This window comes from Bison bison, unplaced genomic scaffold, assembly GCF_000754665.1.
Source record: "Bison bison bison isolate TAMUID 2011002044 unplaced genomic scaffold, Bison_UMD1.0 scf7180017864040, whole genome shotgun sequence".
Lineage (NCBI taxonomy): Eukaryota > Metazoa > Chordata > Mammalia > Artiodactyla > Bovidae > Bison > Bison bison.
In genome coordinates, this window is record NW_011494612.1 from 4,540,955 (window position 1) to 4,550,778 (window position 9,824).

A 9,824-nucleotide genomic window follows, 5' to 3' on the forward strand; every position below is an offset into this window, starting at 1 on the left:
TCCCTTTATCCTTAACCTGTCCTGATGAGGGACATGAGTTTGCTTCATTCATGAGGTGTGTTTCCAGTCTTGTGCTTTTCCTTCTATTCTTTGGCTTTCCACCTACTGAGGTGGTGACATGGTGATACAGATGAAGACGGCGATGCAGTAACAGGGCCGACATCTTCCCACCCCATTCTCCAAACCTCAAGCCCCCTACCCTGGCTGAATCAGCTGCTGCCCTTTCCACTACGCTTAGCCTAAGAGGCATTTGTACCAATTAATGTATCATCAGAAGAAGTAGTTTAAACTATAATGGGAAATGAGGCAAACTTAATCCCATCTCACAATAGCTTCAAGACTTCAATTGTTTTGTCCAGAACAGATGCTAACAATGGCTGGTATAACAAGTAACTGCCCATCTCCTGTGAATTCTGTAAGTGGTTTTAACTCCCGGATTCTTTACTAAAAGAATTCTGCATAAAACTCGGGCTGCCTCACACATGCCAATGTATTTGGTTGCTTAGGAATCTTCATAAAAGAAGAGTCAATGTGAAGGACAGCAAAGATAAAATGTTTGCCCTACTCAGGATGGCAAAAGTCTGTTTGTAGTCAAGGGAATATCATGAAACTTTTCAAGAATTTGGTCTTCCAAGTCAGGTAAGTGAATTACAAGATAAAGAAATCCCAAGTTGAATGTATTGTGTTTATGCCAGGGGAGGGGGTGTGGAGTGTAAAATAACCTTAGTGATGTGAGATGTGGAAATGATTGTTATTCCCTGAGGCCTTCTGTGATGAGACTTGGGTGGGTTTAGGACAGTTGTTGGTGGAGCTGTTTATTTTAACAAAATGGGGAAGATGCAAGTGGAAAAAAAAAAAAGCATTTTTTTGGGAGGGGAGGAAGGGTGATTTCAACCTGGCCAAGAAAGCCAGAAAATGTTTAAAAGTTAAAATTATAATGACTAACATTCATAGGGAGCTGATTAGATAGGGCTCAAGAAGGTCATAGATATTAGTCATTCATTGACTGAGTCAAATAAACTCCGACCAAATTAGTGGTAGAATCTGATGTATGAGTTTTCAAAGAGAATTTCAGAATACCTGCCTTGTGGAAAGTTCACTAAATGAACATCGTGTATTAATGGATATTTCTCAAGAGCTGACTGCTTGCATGGTGACCAAGTAGGGCCTTTGTGATAAAGGAAAAGAGGAAAAACAGAACTGCCTACAACCAAGTTGCTGAGTAAAACTAATTTTTAAAAAAATATATAGAGCCCAATATGGTATGTGTATATGAAGAATAGGTAGGGGTGAGACGAAATTGGTGTCCAGCAGTTTAGCTAGCTTGCTGGGCGATACAGAGAATGTGACTGTGGCCTGGCCTTTTCAGGCTTCCCTGTGCATGACCTTCTAAATGAAGTTAGGGGCTTCAGGCACAGCTGGGTCCAGGTGCAGAGAGAACATCAAGAGGTGTCTGTCATCCTTTCTCAGTTCTGTTTGTTTCAGAGTTAGCTTCCTCCTCAGCCAAGCTCTCTACTCAAGGGAGGCAGACAGCTGCCAGGGGCCACATAATCACTTTTTAAATTTTTTTAAACCAGGTTGACAATCCAAATAGAAGGAGAGGGTCTCTTTTCTAATCCTTCCTACACAAGTCCCAGGGCTGACTCTCATTGAGCTGACAGAGGTCATTTGCTCATTCATCAGTTAATAACTAAGTTCAGGGAAATGGTATGTAATAATCGGCTGATCTATGCCCTGTGTTCACTATAGTTCTGGGAAATGAGGTTAGGACCACATAAGCCACATGAACTAGCAGGGGGGATAAGATACTGTTATTAGGAGAAAGAAATACATTCTAGACAGGTGAAAACAATGAGCATTTCCCAAAATTTATCACTCAAAGAATAATTTTTTTTCTTGAAGTTACTATTCAGTAGAACATATTTGGGGAAATGCAGTCTTCAGTTTCTCATAATATTCATTGTCTTGTGCCTAGAAATTCTTAATCTGACCCATTAATGTTGTTTTTAAACAAAGATGAAAATGCATTACCTGAGTTTTTATACCCTTGTGCTTGTGCGTGCTAAGTCGCTTCAGTCGCGTCCAACTCTCTGCAACCCTATTGTAGCCTGACAGACTACAGTCCACAGGGTTGCAAAGAGTCAGACGTGACTGAAGCAACTTAGCACAAGCCATAGCCCCCAGTCTCCTCTGTCCATGGGATTCTCCAGGCAAGAATACTGGAGTGGGTTGCTGTGCCCTCCTCCAAGGGATCTTCCCAACCCAGGGATCGGACCTGCATCTCTGAGGTCTTCTGCATTGGCAGGTGGGTTTTTTTTTACCACTAGCGCCACCTGGGAAGCCCTTTGATACCCTTAGGAACTGCCATATTCACAATGATAATGGTGATTAACTTTGTTCTTGAGAGTGAAGTAAAAGTCGCTCAGTCGTGTCTGACTCTTGGTGACCCCATAAACTATACAGTCCATGGAATTCTCTAGGCCAGAATACTGGAGTGGGTAGCCTTTCAATTCTCCAGGGGATCTTCCCAACCCAGGGATCAAACCCAGGTCTCCCACATTGCAGACGGATTCTTTACCAGCTGAGCCACCAGGGAAGCCCAAGAATACTGGAGTTGGTAGCCTATCACTTCTCCAGGGGATCTTCCTGGCCCAGGAATCAAACTGGGGTCTCCTGCATTGCAGGTGGATTCTTTACCAATTGAGCTATCAGGGAAGCCCATTCTTAAGACTATCTCTCTGCATTTGTTCAGTGCTTTACATGTTTTCAAAATTTTCCCCCAAATACCATTTCATTAGCTCTAAGATGCTATCAACTGTAGGTAATTACTCAACGACTTCAGTTACCAGACATCAGTCTTCTTGTCACTAATTGTCAAAATATCATACCTGATTCCCAGCTCCCTTCAGCTCCACCTGTCTCTTTGCTGGACTCAAAAACTCTTAATGAAGGTATTAAATGTGCTAATTAACTTTGCCTTGGTGAAAATGTCTTTTATTTTAGTGTGATAAGAAATTAGCAGAGGAAAGAGCTGCTTAAAGGAAGAAGACACAAATTACTTCCAGCTGTCAAACTGAAAAGTGACAGAAGGCAGTGGTCCAGGCTCCAAGTTATTTGTTTTCAAAAGCGGTGGCATTGAGACAGTTTATGTGGAGCTTTCACTGAGCACTGGGGACTTCATTTTTACCCAGGAGTGTATAAATGTATGTGTGCATGTATCAGTGAGGATGCATTTGGTTGCAGGTAATGGAAAGTCCAATTCAAACTGACTTGAAAATAAAGGGAATTTATGGCTCTTATAACCCTATGTCTACCTTAGATCATTTTAGGACAAGAATGGATAGATAGATAGCTCGATTGGTCAATCATATCATATGTATGATAGAGTTCAAGATTTGTTTGATTTAGTAGCTTAACACAATCATCAGAAAAGGGTTCTTTTTATGGTGTCAAAATGGCTGCAATGGTTCTAGCCTCCACATCTGCACAATATGCCATCCAGGAGGAGAGAGAACAAGCCTTTCTTTCCTATGAACTCTTTCATATTCCCTCTTCTGATCAAAAGCTCTAACTGGATGTTTGCTTTATGCCAATTTGTATTCTGCCTCTGAAGCCAGACTTGAAATTATTTTCCCTTTAGTCCTATGGGGTCAAGTGAACTGGGTGGTTACCAAGGAATGGGAGCTGGATATGGGGGAGGCAACTTCAATGCCCATTGGAGTAGGACTATCATATTATATTCCCTCTCTACTTCTCTCTCCTTTAAAATATTATGTATTTAGCCTCATTCTACAAAGGATTTCAGGCAGACACAGGCTGTCTATAGAAGGGATTTGGGGATAACAGAAAGAGCACTGGATTTGGAATTCAGTGATGCCATGTTCTATCTCTATGACCTTGGGCAAGTCCCCATATCTCATATCTAAAATTCAACCTTTTTCACTGGATAAATGAGAATAATATTTACCTATTCACATCACAAGGTTGTTGTGATCAAGAAAAGGATCATGAATTTAGTAGGATTTTCTAATTTACAATTCAAATGCAAATTATTACTATTTTTTTTTCATGGGTGGCTTCATTTAGTGAAGAATAGAGATTTCAGATCAATCACTCAGAGAAATGGATTTACTTTGGAAAATGTTCTATCCCAAACATCCAGTTGCAGAAAAAAAGCAGCAGCAGTGGCTTTTTGATATATGGTGCTGAGCACAGAAAACAATGACTTTGGAATAGCTGGAGAAAGACCAGATGGAGGCCTGTATGATCAAAGGGGTTATTTTTAGCAACATGTTCAGTATCCTAGGACAGTGTCATGTGGGAAGAAATTATGCTCCACAGTATAAAGTACTATACAAGTATAGTACTTGTATATACCTTTGGATTACCTTTGTATATACCTTTTTTATTACCTTTGGAATATCCAGAGGTAAAAAATACATGAGTTTTGAAACAAACAGATACCTAATTATCATGTAACCTTGGGCCAATCATTAACCTCTTTGATTTTCAGCTTTCTCATATGATGAAGTTGAAAATAACACTGACCTTATAGTATTTGGGGGATGGTTATACAAGTGGTGACATACAGTGCCAAATGGTGCCTGGCACATAGTAGCTACTTATTAAATAACGCCTCTGGCTGCCTACAGTAATCAATAAATGTATAAGTAGATAATAATAGGAGAACTTTATCTCTGATAGAGAAGGAAATGACAACCCACTCCAGTATTCTTGCCTGGAGAATTCCATGGACAGAAGAGCCTGGCGAGCTCCATAGGGGAAAGTTAAGTCCATGGGGTAGCAAAGAGTTGGACATGACTGAGCGACTAAATACACACACACACACACACACACACTTTTATCTCTGAAGCTTTCTTCTCTAAGTCACAGAAGTCCATAAACATTTTGAATAGAATTCTTTATATACTTATTCCCAGGAAAAATGATTTAGAGATGACACTAAAATATTTAAAATCAGACAGTGATTTCTGAATTTCTTAAAATGTCTTAGCATGATTGGCTCTGTGTTTCCTAGTCAATTTCTATTACCAGAGTGATTTGGATATAAAGTACAAACAGGTAGCCATTCACTTAGTTATTTACATGTCAATTTATTGACTTAATTCTCAATCTTTTGGAAAGTTTATAGGATTTCTTTATAGAAGATAGCTATTCTTCTTTTTCAAAATTCAAGAATATTTAATGGTTCTTGGAAATTTGGAAAATCAATTTTAGCCTTTATATACTGGAAATTTCTGCTGGCCAATACAACTATGAATTAATATTTACTTCAGTGTTGGTTAATATTTGTAATGATGACTTTTAGGATATTGCTAGTACCTCTGAATTATCGTATATGAAGTGAGTAACATTCAAAATAGACTTAGTGTTAAATGCATTTTGTTCTATTTGAATTCTCTGAAATTTGTATTCATGGCACAAATTCTATCTTGCTACTAGACATTTTTTTTTTTTTTTCACATTTCACGGTTTTTATTAGTTAAAATGTGGTCAACATTCTCATATCTCAATATCTATACAAAGATCATTTCCCTCTGATTGTTAAGAACAGCTATGCATAGGATTATACACTATAGCATGGGAGATTTGAAAGCATATTAGAACAGGAATCTGGATGACAATTTTTTAATCTCAGTTTTAGCATCTCAGCCACAAAATTAAGCAATTCCTATATTGTCCAAGCTATTAGTTTGATCATTTGACCAATTCAGAAAAGCTGGTCCTTCCTAGAATTTATAATTAATTTATTGAATATCTATGAAAAGCTTATTCTTTTTTTTTTTTATTTTTAAACTTTACATAATTGTATTAGTTTTGCCAAATATCAAAATGAATCCGCCACAGGTATACATGTGTTCCCCATCCCGAACCCTCCTCCCTCCTCCCTCCCCATACCATCCCTCTGGGCCGTCCCAGTACACCAGCCCCAAGCATCCAGCGTCATGCATCGAACCTGGACTGGCAACTCGTTTCCTACATGATATTTTACATGTTTCATTGCCATTCTCCCAAATCTTCCCACCCTCTCCCTCTCCCACAGAGTCCATAAGACTGTTCAATACATCAGTGTCTCTTTTGCTGTCTCGTACACCGGGTTATTGTTACCATCTTTCTAAATTCCATATATATGCGTTAGTATACTGTATTTATGTTTTTCCTTCTGGCTTACTTCACTCTGTATAATAGGCTCCAGTTTTATCCACCTCATCAGAACTGATTCAAATGTATTCTTTTTAATGGCTGAGTAATACTCCATTGTGTATATGTACCACAGCTTTCTTATCCATTCATCTGCTGATGGACATCTAGGTTACTTCCATGTCTTGGCTATTATAAACAGTGCTGCGATGAACATTGGGGTACACGTGTCTCTTTCCCTTCTGGTTTCCTCAGTGGCTACTAGACATTTTTATAGGTTGAACTTTAGAAGTTTGTTTCTGAACCTGGAACTAATACAGAAATCTCAATCCAACTGGAAATTCCAGGTAGACTTTGTACTCTAATAAAAACTGTGGTTATGATGAAGGAAATAGAAGTTTGTGGTTAAAGATGATTGTTAACACTAATGGGCTTCCCAGGTGGTGGTGCGAGTGGCCAACAGCCTGCCTGCCAATGTAGGAGACACAAGAGATGTGGTTCGATCCCTGGGTCAGGAAGATCCCCTGGAGGAGGAAAGAGCAACCTACTTCAGTATCTTTGCCTGGAGAATACCATGGACAGAGGAGCCTAGCAGGCTACAGTCAATGGGGTTCCAGAGAGTCGGACATGACTGAAGTGACTTAGCACGCATGCATGCAGGTGGCACTATTGGTAAATAACCTGCCTGGCAATGCAGGAGATAAAAGAGACACAGGTTTGATCACTGAGTTGGGAAGATCCCCTGAAGGAGGGCATGGGAACCCATTCCAGTATTCTTGCCTGGAGAATCCCATGACCAGAGGAGCCTGGCAGGCTACAGTCTATGGGGTCACACAGAGTCATACATGACAGAAGTGACTTAGCATGCATGCACATAAACATTTACAAACAGTAATAATCACCAGTACTGTGGGCTAATGGGAGGATCACAGGCTAAGAATTAGGAGCTATAGGTTCTAAACCATAAGTATTTTCATAACCTTGAGCAACTCAACCTCCCTGGTTTCAACTTTGTAAATAAGGGAGTTGTACTAGATGATTGGTTTTCCCTGGTGGCTTTACCACTGATGCTTTTAGTGGTAAAGCATCCACCTGCAATTCAGGAGACCATCTATAATGCAGGAGACACAGGTCTGTTCCCTGGGTCAGGAAGATCCCCTGGAAGAGGAAATGGCAACCCACTCCAGTATTTTTGCCTGGGAGATCCCATGGACAGAGGAGCCTGATGGGCTATAGTCTATGGGGTTGCAAGAGTTGGACACAACTAAGCGACTAAATCACCACTGCCATGACATGTTACCTTTATAAAGACAATCACTGTTTAAAACAATTGAGTAAGGACAAACTTCAGGGAACAAACCCCAAATGTATACATCATTAGTATTTTTGAGATGGAAGTACCTTATTTTGGATAGACAGTTAAGATATATTTATCAATATAGCTTGTTATATTGATATGAGAATAGTTCTATGCATATAGGTCTATTCACATTCATTGAAATGTGAATAGATCTATGTTTTGAGCAAATTTTCTGTCTTCCCTTATTAACAAATATTATATCATTACCTGCTTCAAATCTTGATATAAATGAATAACTTCATTTATAGACACATCTATTTACATATATACTGTTACAGCAAATGTCTATCAACTGGCTAAAATTCATTCAGTTCAGTTCAGTCACTCAGTCATGTCCGACTCTTTGTGACCCCATGAATCACAGCATGCCAGGCCTCCCTGTCCATCACCAACTCCCAGAGTTCACTCAAACTCATGTCCATCAAGTCGGTGATGCCATCCAGCCATCTCATCCTCTGTTGCCCCCTTCTCCTCCTACCCCCAATCCCTCCCAGCATCAGGGTCTTTCCCAGTGAGTCAACTCTTTGCATGAGGTGGCCAAAGTATTGGAGTTTCAGCTTTAGCATCATTCCTTCCAATGAACACCCAGGACTGATCTCCTTTAGGATGGACTGGTTGGATCTCCTTGCAGTCCAAGGGATTCTCAAGAGTCTTCTCCAACACCACAGTTCAAAAGCATCAATTCTTCGGTGCTCAGATTTCTTCACAGTCCAACTCTCACATCCATACATGACCACTGGAAAAACTATAGCCTTGACTAGACGGACCTTTGTTGGCAAAGTAATGTCTCTGCTTTTCAATATACTGTCTAGGTTAATAATCCTCAAATCAATATTTATGCATTTGTTGACATTTTTTCTTACATTCTCTAATGATCTGTTTCTTATTTAAGTATTAATCATAAAAAATACTTAGCACAACAAAAAAGCTTTAAAATTCCCAATTGTGATAAGCACTAGGATCAACAAACATGGCTGGATATATAAACAAGCCATCAGTAAAAATGACTTGTGTATACTTCTGAAAAGCTGGCATTGATCAATGTTAACTTGTTAGTGGACTTTGGTCATGGCATGTTCACTCCAGCTGCCATAGTATTTGTGATGGAAACTCACCCAGAAGCAAATGTAGCAGCATCAATTTCAGCTGATTAGATTGTTGCCTTAAATATGCACCAGCAAGAGCTGGAGAGCAATGTATTCAGACTTAAGCAATGGGAAGTCAAGAGATGCATGATCTGTGTCATATGGCAAAACTGATGTGATTGTTGAGGTAGAGAAGACATACTGTGACCCTTACCATGACACCAGGCTTTAGAGGAGAATGCATCATGGCTTTCTCTGAAAGCAGAAAAATGAAGCCTTAATTATAGTTACCGTAGTGAGTAACTAAATGTGAAAATATCACTCAGTTCAGTTCAGTCACTCAGTCGTGTCCGACTCTTTGCGACCCTATGAACTGCAGCACGCCAGGCCTCCCTGTCTACCATCACCAATGCCTAGAGTCCACCCAAACCCATGTCCATTGAGTAGGTGATACCATCCAACCATCTCATCCTCTGTCGTCCCCTTTTCCTCCTGCCTTCAAACTTCCCTAGCATCAGGGTGTTTTCCAATGAGTCAGCTCTTCCCATCAGGTGGCCAAAGTATTGGAGTTTCAGCTTCAAATCAGTCCTTCCAATGAACACCCAGGACTGATCTCCTTTAGGATGGACTGGTTGGATCTCCTTGCAGTCCAAGGGATTCTCAAGAGTCTTCTCCAACACCACAGTTCAAAAGCATCAATTCTTTAGCGCTCAGATCTCTTTATAGTCCAACTCTCACATCCATACATGACCACTGGAAAAACCATAGCCTTGACCAGACAGACCGTTGTTGACAAAGTAATGTCTCTGCTTTTTAATATGCTGTCTAGGTTGGTCATAACTTACTTCTGGAAAGTTAAGTTTCCAGAAGTAAGCATCTTTTAATTTCATGGCTGCAATCACCATCTGCGGTGATTTTGGAGCCCAGAAAAATATAGTCAGCCACTGTTTCCACTGTGTCCCCATCTATTTGCCATGAAGTGATGGGGCCAGATGCCATGATCTTAGTTTTCTGAATGTTGAGCTTTAAATCAACTTTTTCACTCTTCTCTTTCACTTTCATCAAGAGGCTCTTTAGTTCTTCTTCACGTTCTGCCATCAGGGCGGTGTCATCTGCCTATCTGAGGTTATTGATATTTCTCCTGGCAATCTTGATTCCAGCTTGTGCTTCCTCCAGCCCAGCATTTCTCATGATGTACTCTGCATAGAAGTTAAATA